The sequence below is a fragment of the Varanus komodoensis genome, unplaced genomic scaffold (genome assembly GCF_004798865.1).
Source record: "Varanus komodoensis strain SLA01 unplaced genomic scaffold, ASM479886v1 scaffold16, whole genome shotgun sequence".
Taxonomy (NCBI): Eukaryota; Metazoa; Chordata; class Lepidosauria; order Squamata; family Varanidae; genus Varanus; species Varanus komodoensis.
The window spans coordinates 10,340,877-10,357,850 of NW_025335468.1; positions in this window are offsets into that span (position 1 = coordinate 10,340,877).

Genomic DNA, 16,974 nt, shown 5'->3' on the forward strand with positions numbered 1-16,974 from the left:
CCCATTATTTACTGCTCTGTCCTTTATGTCAAAGCCTCAGGGAGAGACCTCTGGATCAAATTTTGGCATCTTTACAGGTAAAAGTATCTATGTGGAGATTGCAACCCATCTGTCACCTCCGGTGTTTGCTGAAGCTGCAGCCCTTCTGCAGCCAACTGGGCAGGTGATTTGCTGACCTGAGTCATGTTTTATGCTTTGTTGTTGCACCATCTATGAAGCGGTGTGGCTTGTAATGGCTGCCATATACAATAAATATATTAATGTTGCCTATTTGCATTCTGATATGAAATGGCAGCCATATCCCAAAGTGTAAGACAACGGTGAAGAATGTTGTCATCTTCAAGAATCCCCAAAAGACAAAATCAATGAGAAGAGTTGTGAAGCTCTTGACAAAGAGCACCATTCACCACACCAGTGATTTAGCTTGTGCTGCAAGTTGTGCTTGGCACAGTTGGGCTGTATCTTAGAAGACTGGAATGGCTTTTTTGCAAGCATCTGGTCTTTTATATTAGGATAACACAGGGCAGACTTAGGCTCCATTTAACTAGGGCACATGGGGTGAACTGACATACTGTAATGCATCTTGTACCGATAACCCTTAGCAGCTTCTAATTCCTTATGCCAACTTCCAGCAACTTGCAGGCATCTCCCAAATGTCTTGGACTGCAACTCTCACCATTCCCAACCAGGTTGGCCATGTTTGTTGTGTTTGTTGGGTTGCCTTATATAATAAAGATGTTTATTAAGATCTTAAGCTAAAAACTAAAAAACATCAATCATCAAATACATTGGACGTACTGGGTCAGCCCCCTATAACATATCTTTTTAACATTCTGTAATCATATTCAAATTGATTTATAAAAATTTAAAAACCTCTTTAAATCTAAGCCAAGTCCCGTTTCTCCAGCCAATCATAAAAAGGTCCCAAGTTTGATAGAAGTCAGTATCTTCTTTCTCCTTCAGTAATAGAGTCAATCTGTCCATTTCTGCACAGTCCAGAATCTTTTTTAAAATCACTTCCTCTGTAGGTAGTTCCTCACTCTTCCAGTATTGAGCAAGCACAATTTGTTGGGTTGCCTTATATTACAATGAATGCCCCCATACAAAGAAACAACACAACAGCCCGTCTAAAATTCATCCTAACCTCACCGTATATCTAAGTGAGGTGGTAGACCATGTGGTCTTCACCTACCAGAAGAAATGCATTGGGAGAATGCTAAGAGGAACCTCTTTAGGGAGGGACCGTCTACATTTGTGGTCCCCCACAGATGTTACATCATAATACAGCAAGCTGCACACAGTAGGTATCAACGGGCAGGTGGGTTCCCATGGGAGGAAGATACTCTGCAAAGGTACTTTGCATCCAAGCCACCTTACAGGGTGTTTGAGCTCCTCCAGGGGAACGTACCCTAATTTTCATAACTAAAAATACCTTTGCTACATAAAATGGTTCAGGTTTTGCTCGCCTTCTAACAAACTTCCTTTACTGATTTGACATCAACTTTCTCTTTCTCTCAAAAACCACATTCACAGTGGCTTACAATGATTAATAAAACTTAATTTTAAAAATAACAGTAACAAAGTGCATGCATTAACCAAATTAAAGCCAACAGCAATGGAGTAAAAATAGCCTGCAACCCAACCGTCCACTTGCACACCAGAGGCCCAGTTCAATAAAGCAGCCCTGCCTGGCCAGGGAAGACCAGCAGGGAGGGAGCAACCTGGCCGCTCTCGGCAGGGAGCTCCAGAGCCAGGGAGCAGCCCGGTGGTGACGGGTGCCTTGGCCCATGGACAGGCCGCCCCAAGGTTTCATAAACCAGCCCTCAGTTCAGGAGCTGCTCCTCAGGGGTTTGAAACTAAGAGGTTTTGCAGTATGCGCTCTGCACTGAAGCCAGCCTTGGGAGTGGGAGAGCTGCAAGGCACCAAGCTGAGCTCAAGGGCCAACGTTTTATGGGGCCTTCAAAATGGTTTCTGTAGTTAGTAGGCAAAGAACCTGTAGAAGCTGTTTTTCAATCATCATCTCATTGAAAAATAATCTTCAAACCTGGATAATCTTATATGAAAACAATCTTCTTTCAGCTAGTTTTAAAGTATGTTTGTTTTTCAGTTTATACTTGGATGTTGCTTCCACTAGATAAAAATAAGTGGACACTGCTTTGCACTTAGCACCGGAACACTGTAAACATGATAAGTGCAATGCAAAAAAATAAAATAAAAATAAAGCTGTCATCTGTAAAAGGTCAACTGGATACCTTTTCTGTTTGTAACTTTTAAAATTAAGGTTAAAGTTGAAAATAATGGATATTTTAAAATAAAGAATACATACCAAAGACAGGAATTGCTACAAAATAAAATATGAAGAGCAAAACTTGTGATAGTTCTGCTCCGCTCCTCGGTGCACTGCTGCTGTTTTTTATATATGTAAATAATAAGAAACAGAAGGGAGAATAGAAGCATCAAAACAAAAAGTTTCCAAGGGACCACGAACTAAAATTGCTTATAAAACTAGATGGAAGAAGTTCCACAAAAGATCAGCAATAGACGTTATTTCTTCTAAACTTATAGCTACAATTTTGCACAGTACTACAGACTTATAGATAATACTCATTATATTATTAAGTAGCCAGATAGAACTAATAATTTCAAATGTAAAATTGCTTTAATATAGGCTACAAGGAAGCTATGATTCATCCCAGAACGTATCCAGTAACCAAATTAGAATTAAAGATATTTCTCCCCTCTTTTCTCTCTTCCCTTGCATCTGCTTGAGGAGACTCAGAAACTGCCATCAAAGCATCAGACTTCTTTTGTTTGATATCATATAGCCTTGCACTGTCTATAAGACTTTCCCAATGAATGCTACTCAGTGATTTCATGGTGAGATTTGGCACATTGTCTTTCAGTATGTGCCACTGTTGAACGGAGGCAGAGTGCCAGAAAGGTAATAGATTTCTTTGAGTCTGCTTCTGAAACGATCTGACTGGGCAAATGAGAGCCAAGGGCACAAACAAAGCTTATTGGTTTAGTGTAAGTACCAAAGTAAGTTGGTTGGATAACATTTTTGTCCCTTCGTGTTGGCATTATTATCACAACCTTGTTTTCCCTCAGTATCTTATGCAAATGGGGCGGCATATAAGTTCTCCAAATAAATAAATAAATATCCTCAGAAGGATTTTTGTAGTCCTTTTTCTGGTTGATTCACAAACTCTCCTGAATCCAACAAAATGTCCCCACATACCAATCTTGCCAGTATCTTCATCAATGAATTTTATTGTGAATATCTTCTCAGAGCTACTTATTCCAGACCTGCAATCCAGTATGACAGAGGAAATCTTGGCTTTGTCCAACATGTTCTGAATGTACTCCAACGCTTCCTTAGTCACGGGGATGATGAGTTCACTCTGAATGGTTTCCCATAGTACTGATCATCACACTCCTTTGAAGATACTTGCTGCTAATGTTCTCTCATTGCCTCATCCTATTTGCCAAGCAGCTGTGGACAAGTCCCAGGAAATTGCTGTGAGCAGCTTGTCTGAAGTTCCCCAGAATGCCAGCTTGTATTCCTCCAGGAATGGCACAATATCCATTTGGTGCCTGAGCACATCCCTGCAGTGTGAGATTTCTTGGTTTAGAATCCACTGGTGTTCTCTGTCAATATGCTTGTTCAGGCTAAACCCAGATACTGATGCTTCCCTCCAGCAGCATGCAGCGAAATGCTTGGGTGACTTGTCACACTGTTTCAGGGGGTCCTTCAAATGTTTCTCATCATTGCTCCCAAGGAGGAACTGGTATTTAGAAATGTTTTGCAGCAGAAACACAGATTTCTGGGTGTTCATAGAATAGACAAGCCAGCACCTTTTCAGCCTCTCACCTTTACCTAAAATCCTTCCAGCAAAAATTTTGGAGAAATGACATTATCTCTCATCGAGAGGAAAAGCAATATCCTCCATTTTGCTTGCACCATTGGAAATCACTGTATCCACAAATGCAGAAATAGTGAAATTGAAGCCACCATCCAGGAGCAGTGGTGGGTTGGGCTTCCTTCTCTCTGACTTATTTCCACAGGCATCTCCTTGGAGGCAGAGCTCTCAGCATCTTTTACATTAATGGAGCCTGGATTGTGTACACTGTTCGCATTCAGAACTCCCCTCCTTCCATTCATGCTACGTATCACTACATCAAGTGCCTGATCCTGCTTAATCTCAGAAGCTAAGTGGAGTAGGGCCTGGTTAGTATTTGGATGGGTATATTTTCCATCATTGCTGATTCAGCACAGCTGGCCTAGCTGGAGTCCTCCTCTCCATTTCCTCCTGCCCCTTCCTTACTGTGTATGGAAAGAGCAGGTGAGGCCTGCAGCCTGATTTTCTATAGCATTCTGATTTATACAGGCCAGTGCACCACCTGTTGACTCCAGGTTATATGTGTTAGATGCTCTCCATGAGATCCCCTCACCTACAAAGGAGACATTTGGGTTTTCAGAAAGGCCACACAACTACTTCAAGCTGTGCTTGTGAGAACTTCCCTATGATTTCCCTTTAAGCTTTTTCACAATGGAGTTTTACTTTGGGATTGGCACTGAAGATCATTTCACTGCTATGGAATTAACCCTGTGCTAGCAAGGTTGATGTCTTGATTTTCCCAAGGAAACAAATCGGCCAAGGACTGCTGTGCTGGTAGAAATTCATCAGGAACAATATTTTTCCCATACCTTTTTCTCCGTACCGGGAAGAGTTGTCTGCTATGCAAGCTATTAAAACAAAGTGCCTTTGATGGAAAAAGAGGTAATAATGGCACCAATGGCAATCTGGCATTACATCCCATCTCCACCTGGATTCTGAGCATGTTAATCAGCAGCAAGTCATGTTTATTCCTGTAGTAATCAAATATATTTCTGATTACAAGATTCAGCAGGAACATAGCAAGGCAATCAGCATGTGGAAGATTCCAAAATGCTTGGATAAAATACTGTTTTAATTGCAACCACTGTGGGGCAGCCACAGCATATTTCTTAGCTTAAAAGCAAAATTCAATTATTTCAGAATATTCACTGTGCGTTTCAGCAGGAATGTTGCCCTTTTGCTTTTCGTTTGCAGTCACAATCCATCAGGATAGTGTGAGCTATGGAATAATGATCTGCAAACAAAGCAGAGAGAAGTTGCTGGATTAAGAACATTTGGAGAATGAGAATGTTTGGAAAGAAGGGAGCCATGAAATCTCAGGAGGACTGTGAATGAGCTGTTGCTGCAGAAGTGGAACAGCAGAACTTACCAGATTGCAAGGCGTGGAGAGAAAGAAGGCACACACCAGCGCAACCTGGGCAACATATTGGAGTCAAGGGCTTGTCATCAAAATACTGATTCTGCCTGAATATTTCAAAGGCAACAGCACATTAAAGAGTAAAAGAAGCAAAGTGAGTAATACCTTAGTGAGCTTGATTTGACAAAGCAGGGAGAGAGGGGAGAGACAAAAGGAAGGGGAAAGAAAGGAGACACAAACAACAAACGAGACAAGAGGAGCAAAAGTTGTCAGCTGCTGTATGAATCATCATAAGCCATTTTTGGTATCTGAAAGATGTTTTAAGGAAAATTGGAATAGGAATGATGGTGTTCTGCTAATGACCACTAGATGGCAGTGTCAATACAATAACATTACTAATAAAAAGATTTCAATAGCCCTAACTCCAGAAGTGGTTCTTCCATTAATTCATGGTAATTTTGTTACTCAAGCAGTTTCATTGACAGAAAGATGGTGAGTTTTCCAGTCCTGGCACTTGCATAATTTTGTAGCTTTCCTATGGCTAACACTGAAGTTGTCTTTTGTTTTGTATCAGGATATCTTTTTGCAATGCAATGTATGGCTGTGAAACCTGGACCACAAGGAAGGCTGAGTGCCGAAGGATTGAGGCCTTTGAATTGTGGTGCTGGAGGAGACTCCTGCGAGTCCCTTGGAGCACAAGGTGATCAAACCGGTCAGTCCTGGAGGAGATCAACCCTGACTGCTCTTTAGAAGGCCAGATCCTGAAGATGAAACTCAAATACTTTGGCCACCTAATGAGAAGGAAGGACTCGCTGGAGAAGAGCCTGATGCTGGGAACAATAGATGGCAAAAGAAGAAGGAGATGGCAGAGGATGAGGTGGCTAGATGGAGTCCCTGAAGCAGCTGGTGTGAGCTTAAGTGGACTCCGGGGGATGGTGGAGGACAGGAAGGCCTGGAGGAATGTTGTCCATGGGGTCGCGATGGGTCGGACACGACTTCGTGACTAACAGCAACAACAAATCTTTATGCAAATATATTTGACTGCTTTATACCGCACCAGGTCCTTGAGTCCACCTACCCCAGTATTTTCTTCTTGGACTCATTGTGGCTCTCCAAGGTCAGTGTTGTTCCCCAGCTGTCTGTAACCCAGAACCATCAGGGACTGGACCTTGGTGCCACAAATGGACAATGGAACTTTTCCACCACTGAGCTATGAGTCCTTCCCATCTTGCACGCTTGTTGACAAGAGTGGTAAAAAGCCTCCCTTTTGAGTCTGCTGGGGTGCACCATCAAAAGAACATTTACAGTTTATGCAGACATACAGGAAACATATGCAGCATGTAGGTAGTCCCCAGAAGGACTACAAAGATGTCTGTACAAGATGCTTCTATAACCTGTCAGTTACATAGTTTGGAGCTGGTGGGGGTTGGGGAATCACATAGACAGTTTGCTAAGGCACATGAAAATAAAACAACTGGGTTGAACAGGGTTGGGACAATGTAATTCAGAAAGCACATTCAGGAAAGGCAGACAGTAGCATGTCTGAGGTGTGCTCCAAAGGACAGGCCTCTAAGGACATGGGTAGTGGCACTTCTAAGGTGTACCGGGGCGGGGAGGGGGTCGGAGGATGGCAAAGGTTTACTTCATGAACAGGCAGCCTTAGGGCTGTTTCACAAAACTTTAAAGGTGCCCCGAAATGCAGGTGACCAGATGTGCTTATCTTTCAATGAGCTCAGTTCCTGACACAGTATGGAACTGCGTATGTACACCAATTGCTAGGGCACATGGGTGGGTGGGCGTTGTTGCACCCACATCCTGCTTGTGGGATCCTGTGGGCAACTTGTTGGCCACTGTGTGATCAGAGTGCTGGACACACAACTCTTATGTTCTTATGACTTTTCCACAAGCATTAATATAATAAGTCTTACAAGTCTTATCATATAGCACAAGAAGAGAGAAAAGGGGCAGGCCTTTAAATGGTGCTGAAAAAATGGGTAATTTTAATTATATAATCTATTGTCCTATGCATTTTGGTGTAAATGTCTCTCACAGGCACAAGAATTCAAGTTGTTGAGTTATTCTAGTAATGCAGTGTCTTGATGAGGTTGAATTCTGATGCCTCTGAAGAAGGTTTCTTCCAAACCTGACTGGGTAATTTTAGTATTTTATTAAGATTCTCCATTCTGCAGTATCATTTATGGGTCTTTCTTTATTTCCTGCACCTCTTTTTCATTTGGTGCTGTCCTGTTTTTTACTCTCTCTTGATAGCTTAATGTCTTCCCAAAAAGGCTTCCAAGAATTGATCAGCCATAAAACTTCCATGTTCTCAAGAAGTTTCCTATGAAATGGTATCAGATCTCTACCAGATTGTCTCCGTTCCAAGCTGCACTGAGATGAGGAGAGCTGCCACACAACAAACTCTGCCCAAATAGCTTTTGGCTCCCCTTTGCAATCACAGTAGTCAGGCATGAAAGAAGCCCCACTGGGCCATTTCACACATTACTGATATATTGCTAACCTTATTTGTCAGTGTTCTGCTTGAAAGTTTCCAAAATGAGATATGACCTCCAATCATGAGTATCAACTTGAGAGCCAGCCAAAAATTACATGAAAGGATAGTGAAGTAGCTGGAAAAGGAGGCAACACCCCCCGTCACTCCACCCTCATCTGCCCCCCAAAGCTTTCAGTCTCCTGAACCAGCTAGACAATTGTGAGCTGGTCCAGCAAGGGCGTGTTTCCCAGGCCACATGTGTAGCAGTACCCCAAAGCGGTCGAGTTGCTTTGGCCCCTGAAGTCCCACAAGCACCACACCTTCTCCTTGGCAGTAGAAATACAACAACAAGTGGCCATTTGCTCTCCATTCATGATCCCCCAGATCGGATGCCTGGGGCAGCTGCCTCATTCTGCCTGGCAGTAGAACTGGCCCATTAGTGTAGTTTTTTTTGTAAAGCCTGCACACACCACAAACATCAGGACCATGAATCATGTGGCTATAAGTGCAGTTCGACTTGAGAAAATTCGGGCAAACTGTCAGGATAGGTACATTTCTCCTAGACCCACATTAGGCTGTTGTTTTCACTGTGCAGCAGCATTCCCATCGGTCTCCCTGTTAGCTAAAGAAGTATTAGGAGGTGTAAGCAAAAAACGGGAGCTTTGTTCTTTCTGTCCCTGCACCCTCAGGTTGTAGGCTTGGAATAACTCTCCAGGTCTCTTGCTTTGCAGGGGAGACCTTGCACAAGCCAAGGGACCCTCTTTTGCTTTCTGCCTTCTGGTCCCTGCTGGCTCCTCTTCCAGTGACAGCACTGAGGCCTCAAGAGAGTTATGTTTCCTCAGTGGGCTCTTCTGCCTGCTCATACAAGTGCATTGCCAGATAGCTTACAGTTCACCTGGAAGTGCCCCTCCTCCACCCCACCTGTTGGTAGCTCACTTCCCCCCTCACACGTTCCAAACGACAGACTCTTCTTTGGCCAAAGCTCTTTATTCTCCAGTGCACACCCAGTAAAGCATAACCATCAAAGAAACAGCCTCTGAGCATGCCCAGCGCAGTTTGTTGAACCCAAACTAGAAACTGCTTCCATGCACCCTCCTTTGGAGCAACCCTGGCCCCCTCTGGAGACCAGCCTCTTGGCTCTATGCTGTCCTTCCAGTTGGCCAGCCCTTCCTTCCCTGTGCCGCCTCATGGGGTCAGGGATTGTACTGGGATGAAAGACTCCCGGGGCTCTTCTTCCATGCCCCTTCCAGCACGTCCAGATTCTGGCTATTTTCAGGGTCCACCTGAACACCTGGAGAGGGCAGCTTTGAGAAAAGACCGTCTTCCTTTTCCATCTCAGGATCTGGAGGCTGTTTCCCAGGGCTCATCCTTCTCATCTGAAGAGTCTGCGTCTCCCTGAAGTTGAAACATGCACCAAGAACGGCCTCCTTTATTCCCAACCCTGCCTACCACACCTTCATAAGAAGGCTGGTCAAGCACAAAATGCGCCAACAATTTTGTTTGCCACAAAGATTCTCCCTTTGCTTCAGCCCAGGTAGTTCGGATTCTCTCAACAGGGAGACTGAAACTGTGGCTTTTTCTGCATAAAGTTTCCATCATATTTCACTGAGTATTCATTATACTGAAACTTATCCCCATGCTCCTATTTAATATTCATGTGGAATTTCTCCCTCTGCACTTAATTAAAATAGAGTATAATTCAGAATTGGTGTGACTAATTGAAACAATGATGCCTTGTTCAATCATGTACCATGTATATTAGAAAGGATCTAATGACCTTTTTGTTTGCTTATTAATCAACTGCATAAGGTTGTAAAAAAAAGTTCTGGTTTTCTGTTCAAATAAAAAAAAATGGAAAAGCACCTGTCCCTTCCTGTAGCATGAACACTCTGGGCAGTTGGGCTATTGCTCCTCTATTCCAAAGATAGCATTTCCAATTGCAGCTGTCCCTCAAACCCCAAGATTTCATTCATAAATAGGATTGAATGGTTGGCATCGCCACCAGAGCTAATCACATGGTGGTGGCAAGAAATAATCTAAGAGGAGCAGAGGAATCCTGGGGGAAGTGCAGAGTAGAACAAGAGGAAAAAGGCAGGGCAGCAGGCCAAAACTCTAGACAATAACTTTGAAATGATCCAGACGACTGAGGCAAAAGGAAAGGGCCTGGGGGAAATGCACATTGAGGAAAAGACATTGAGATAATCGGTGCAGAACGGAGCTGCTGAAGGGACCAAGTCCTGCACATCTGCAGATGCTTCTCAGGAAGGCTCAATCCTGAGTCAGGTGAGGAGGGGAGGTGGTGCTGGTCAGGTGTCAAGAGGATGGGAACTGGGATGGGCAGCACAGCAGTACAAGGGAGGAAGCTGTCTGGCTTAATTGGGGTGGCACTTTATTTCCAGAGGGAGGCCAGGCAGGCCGCTCAGAATGCATGGCAACACTGGCTCCCTGTGGAGAGGAGGATGGGGTGCGCAGCAGAGACCCAAGAATTAGGTGTCAGGTGAAAGGGGGGTGCAATAAATGGCACTTCAAGGGACTGGGGGGCACCCCATGAGAACAACTGCTTTGAGGGCATTGCTTAGTAGCCCCCTGGTCTTGAACAAGGAGGACTGTCGCTATCGGGTGATTTCTTATCAACTTTCTTTCATGCTACTTTAACTTAGGCAAGTAAGGGGCACTTAGTGATCCTGTATCATGCAATTCTTGCAAGGAACTTTGGTCTCTATGGATGGCATGGAGAGCTTATCTGTCTCTTCTGCATGCTAAAGCTACTTGACTGGCTTCACAACTTTTCCACTGAGTTGCAGAGGGAACTGGCAGCAGCATCTGACAGCTATGCATGACCCAGAAACGGAAGGGAGAAGAGGGCCGGAGTTTACATAATGATTTATATATCCAGCACAGCTCTAGGTCTGAAAAGGACAACAATCCAACCCACTGACACAAATCCAAGCGATCGCAGGCAGACACATTGTGTGTTTCATTGATGTAACTAAACATTCAAGTAATTTATTCTCCTCCAATTCCAAATGGTTACACAGTTCACTAAGACAATGGGCATGCAAGCACAGCACTCAAAAAAGGCACTTGTTCGCTTTATTACTCATTTCCTACTTCTAACTTAGGGTGCATTAGTAAGACTGTTATACAAACTATTGACACAAATGTAACAATACAGAATACAGTAGTACAACGCCTGGTGGGAGTACAGAGCAATTCAGTTGTCCTGTGTGGGCTGGAAAAAACATTTTAAAAATATTCTGATTGCACAGACTGCGTAACTCCTTCAAGTTACGTAGTCATCTCCAGGTACAAGTATTCTGACAGCTACTTCCTTCTATTGTGTGGTACCTATAATGGGCAAGCATTGCATGTAGCTGTCAGAAAACTGGACTTCCCTAATTACCAGATTCCAGGGCTTATATTAATGACTGCTTCCTGTGTGGTGTGTGTTTGTGTTATATATGCATGGGAGAAAGAGAAGTGACTTGGGCAGCTCTAGAGCTGGTGCTAGGAACTGAAAAAGTACTGAGCAAGAGTTCCTACCTTGGGATGCCCATCGGCATCTTTGGAAATATGAGAAAGTGTCACAGGCATCACTACAAAATGACTCCCCTAGGAAGTACACAGTGTCCAAATGGCAAGAAGGTAAAAGTTGGAACAATTAAATAAAAAACAAATCCGCTTTACAAGATACATATGCAAGACAAACATCAAGCCACCATCTGTGGGTTGAGGAAAACTGCACAGTAAAAATCATAAATCCAGCCCTGCCATGGCAGAAAAGTGTGGATAAATAATGGGTCCTCATGCTTTTATGTAGGATGCCTATTAAATCATAGAACACGCCTGTGGACAAGAAGAGGCAGGACATATTGGTAGTTTTCATGAATCACTTGTGAACGTCATGATCCATAGCAGCAGTGCCTTGGATACATGCTTTTGTGTCATGATGGCACCGTATCCTTATTGTTAATGATTCAGTCTTAAAAGGTTGCTTAAGGTCTGCTGAAGGAATGTCTGAACCTTCCAGCTCCTGTGCTGGGTCCTGCATAATCTTCTTCGGAGTATCTTTTGGCTCCTGACTAACCAGGATAAACAGGGTAGTCCCTCCTAAGCTTGACCAAACATCTGACCTGGCCTGTAACAAGGACTTTGATCAGGGAAGTAAGCAGATAGGACGGCTTGCCTTTTACCTGTGTATGCAGGTGATCCTACCTGTCCCAAATGTGCTGCTCAGAATAGCCTCAGGATCCACCAAAGAAACAACAAATTTGAAGGAAGTGGGAAGCCTTCCTATCTTACCCACTCTCTTTGACTAATGCTCTTGCCAAAGCATCATCTGAACACACATTTCTTCTGCACCCCTGATCCTGGGAGAGTTATGTTGACAGGTTCAGGATGGGATCTGCTCCATGTCACACTGGCCAGTGCCGCTCTTGTGCTGCAGCGAGAAAAGCTGCCCATGCCATGGGAAACTGGCACTGGCTCACACAGAACTTTGGATTCCGTTCATAAGCGGGTTTTAATGGAGTGACATGACTGCTACTATGGGGCAGTATCCAACACAGGCAGTCTGTTTATATGTGGCTCGCAGGAGCAACTATCAGCACAGCAGAGAACTAGCCAAAACAACCATTTCTAGGGTGGAATAAGGCAGCAGAGCTCTGGGAGGCTGACGGTGGTCGTTTCAACTAGTTTCCTGGGCTGTGCTATGAAGCCCTAGTTTTCTGTTGTGCTAGCGGTTTTTCTTAGATTCTTAGATTTGTTCACACAAAACAGCCAGGCACTGTTCTGATGATGAAGATGGAGATCATCATCATCATCATCCTACCTCTCTGTGACATCAGCACCACATCATTTACTGCATTACTGGATATACCCTTCTAAATATTTTTCAAAACATTTTAATTGTTAAAATATATGATCTGGCCAGGGCAACTTCTTCTCCCTTCTCTTTCCTCCTCCTATATTCTTTATTTACTTATTTTATACTGTTAATTTTAATTTTATATTATTGTATCTCAGTGTATTTTTTGTATTTTTGTATTTATTGGTACTTTATTATGTTCTATTGTATTTCAATGTATCTTATTGTGTTGTAAGCCGCCCCGAGGCTTCGGCAAGGGGCGGCATAGAAATGTTATAATAATAATAATAATAATAATAATGATGATGATGATGATGATGATGATGATGATGTTCAGACTTCCCTTGTTTCTTTTAGAGGACATGCACAATATCAGGGAAAAACTGAGTTCAAGAGAATGTAGAAACTTAGTTCAGTCTTAGTAAGAATTTATGTGGAAATAGAGTGAGAGGATTCTTGCATTTAATTTTGCCACTGACTCCGGAGGGGAAATTGCTCTGAAATTGCTTTCATATCTACATCCCAAATCAAATGGTGATTTGCTACGTGTACAGTTTAATAAGGTTCAAGGCCCAAGGAACATGAAAATCAAAGTCACAAATCTCCAAAAATACAGTGCTTCAGAGTTTGGTACAAGCAAATGGACCTTGCAGATGTATCACTTGTAACCAACAATATTTAATTTTTCATGTACTGAAGGGGAATTAAATATCCAGTTGGCTGTTAATCCACTGCATCTACTTTCAATTTGGTCACAGAATGGATATCCAAGTACTATACAAAAAGGTTCTTTCTATGCTTCCCACTAGATAACCTCTAGCTGGCACTGTGGCATATATGAAATAGTGCAGATGCACAAAGGGGAATCACACTTGCTTTCAGCTTTCAGCCACATTTCCCCTATTCTGTTATTGATAAATGTCTTATGAAGAAAAGGCCTCAGGCTGTAACTATAAATATGAGGCATTTATTGTCATGTTGCTCATGAAAGTGTTTATTTCAGGTGTTATTTCCTTATCTCCAATGACATGTGAGCATTTTGCTTGTGTCACTATATCCACATGTATCATATGCTTTTCGGTGCCAGGTTAAGACCTTTTTATCTAATCGATATTTTAATAAATTTTAATATTGAATTTTATCATCATATTTTAATGGCAGCCAGAGTGGGTCGTTAATTTCTTTATGCTATGTTAGGTATTTGTATTTTATTTGTGTAAGTCATCCTGAGGCTCTTGCAAAGGACGGCATACAAATATCTTAAATAAATAAATATCACAGTTGTTATACTAAGATAGGAGAAGGGTTACAGTATGTAAATACTCCTCAGGAATTAATAAGTATTGGTGTTACAATGATTTATTATAAACAAAAAATAAAAAAACCAAACCCAAACAGTATGGCCACTTATATGAAAGTGACTGTATTGAAAGGAACATAAGCAAGCTAAATTCAGCATTTTCTGCTGTAGCAGCCTTTGAAATTCCTGATTTTCTATTATTGGTCTATTGGGTAGACAATAGATTAGAAGATTAATTTTCTCTTTTTGACTACTGTGTGGCAAAAGACTTGTGAATGATAAAGAAGACAATACAAGTCTGAAGATACAGAAGTGCTGGCACCTCTGAACACTCTGAGACCTTTTTTGCACCGATTTGTGTGGCCACTCTTCATATTAGTGTCTGCAGCCAGTGCCCTTCTGTGCAAGATCCATTCCCAAGACATCCACAAATGTATGTTCCTCATTTGTTGATCTGTCTTCCCTCAAGAAATGCATTAACTATAACCTAGGTGTGGTGATTTTATTTATTTATTTATTTATTTGGAGTGCTTGTATGCTGCCCCATTCGTGTAAGCCTCGGGGCGGCTTCCAATAAATAAATAACAATGTACAAAAATATAAAAATATAGCGATTGGATACATCCAGGCATAACTAAAAGCAATTAATAATTTAACAGTTAATTAAAATAACATTTGAATAAAAAGGTCTTCGCCTGGCCCCGAAAAGCAAATAACGACGGCGCCAGGCGGACCTCTCTGGGGAGCACATTCCATAGGTGATGATCTAAGCTCTCAGATAGCTCTGTTTAACTATAGGAAAGTTATTTTACTGTATCTCAAGAGGCCCCAACATGGCAACCAGAGGCATCATGGCCCATGGAGAGAACTTCAACAGTGTCTATGAAGCTTCCAACAGTGTCTATGAAGCTTCCCACTCATTGATCCCTTTGAAAGTTTAGTTTTAACCAATAAATAAATACAACTGGTAAAATACGAGAGTGCCAGGTTCTCCTTCTTGCTCCTGCTGCTGAGCTGTTCCACATACAGGAAGAGGTGGAAAGAGATGCACTCTTATTCCATTGCATCTTTTTCTATCACACAGTCCTTTTTCCTCGTGTTTAATAAGGCTTTCTCCCAATGAGTACAGGACTTCACTCTTCACCCTAACCCATTTAGAATAAAAATCATTTAAAGTACACATAACCATGAAAGGGAATGGTTCCTTTTACATGCAATATCCCCTAGGATCCAAAGAAGGGTAAATTTATTTTCTCAAAAAGTGAGGAAAGATAACTAGTTGTAACTTCTTTTGTACAAATGCACTATCACCCAATGGAACTACAGCCGGATTCTCCTTTTTAAATGTTTTATTGCTTCTAAAAGAATGGAGTGTAAAACTTTGGTGAATGCTCCCTCCCAATTTCCTCTAATATTTGAAATAAATGAAGATCCTGGTAACCATGGTATTTTGATGACATCACAGTAACCATGACAACAAAACTGGAATGGTGTCACCGGAGCCCCTCGCGCCAACACTGTTGTATAATATTAGATAGATATTTCCAACCTGTGGATGGGTGCCCCTCTTCACTTTGTGGATAGCATAAAAATGCCCTTTGTGGTTTTTCAAGTCAGGCTGGTTTCTGCCGTTCAAATGCTACGGACTCTGCTGCAATATGACAGACAACGGAAGACTGAGGGCAGTGGTGTTTTATAGGGGGTTTTATAGGAGTTTTATAGACTCCTGTCTTCAGAAGTTTATTCCTCTGGCCAGAGCAGGGCTGCAGGTGTAATCTGGATGAGGAAATCCTGATGGAATCAAATGAAAAAGGCTCTCACGGCACCCCGATGCACGTCTATTGAGAAGGTCGGCACCAGAAAAGTGGGCATAGGATAGGGCTGCTGCATGTATGTGGGAGAAGCCAGGAAGCAGCCTGCAAGGCACTCCGTAAAAACATCACATTTAGCCATCTGAATTTACCCTGATTTCCTTACAAGGGGAAATCAGCCACAGGAACCCTTGAGGATAATCAAGGTATTTACATTTATAATTTATGTTTGCCACTGTGTCAGTACATATACAGATCCCTCTTGCATGGGCACATAATATTCTCATCCACTGTCAGTGCCGCAGCAGTGTGGGAGAATTTTGAGATCACAGTTCTGAAACAGAAAAGATGATTGAACAGATGCTTTAGAAACACAGTAAATAAAGAGGTGGTTCAAATTGAGCCACTGAATAAACTGAGATGTAGTGGGGCCAAATAATGTGTCCTAGGAGGTAAAGCCTGTAAAATGAGCACACTTCTTCTATCATCAATTAAAAGAAGGAAGACACATCTATTTACCTGATAGTCGTGGTCTAACTGATGGTCTAAATCGGAGCAGTCCAGCACACAGCCTGCAGGTCCTCTGCAGCCCGAGGCCTTGTTCCTGCTGCTCAGTGCCCCCCATCCCTCCATGCAGGCTGGCTCCCGGCGATGGCCCAGGCAAGATTGCAGCGAGCTCTCCTGAGGCCTCTCAGGAAGAGAGCGGAGGGACTGGCAGCCTTACAAGAGCTCAGCCCCACAGGCCTCGTGCTGCTCTCGCCGACAAGTGCTAAGGCAAAACTGAGGAGCTGAGCACCTTTGCCCTCGTCAGCAGGGGCAGGCAGGACATGTGGGGAGGGTTCCTCAGCTCAAGTGCAAGAGGCTCGGCGTGCCAATTCCGAGGAGGAAGGAAGGGCCAGGGGGTCGCATGGGCAGGTTCCTGGGTGGGAGAAACAGGGAGGAAAGAGATGGCTCACCCCAGAGCAGCGGTCCTTGTGCTTGGGCTGTGGTCAGAGAAGGTGCTTCAGAGAAAAGCCAACTCTTGAGGCCTCCTACCGGTTTTCTCCCTCGTTTAATGGTTAAATATATTAACTGTGTATTAAGTAAATACATATATTGCAGACACTTTAATTTACTATATGGAAATGTAATTCATAGTGAAGAACCCGGGTTCTGTATGGAAGTCTTCATGCTGCCCTTGAGATAAAAAAAGTTGGACCACCCTGGTTTAAATCATGTCTTCAAGAAGCACCATTCAGAGAGAAGAGAT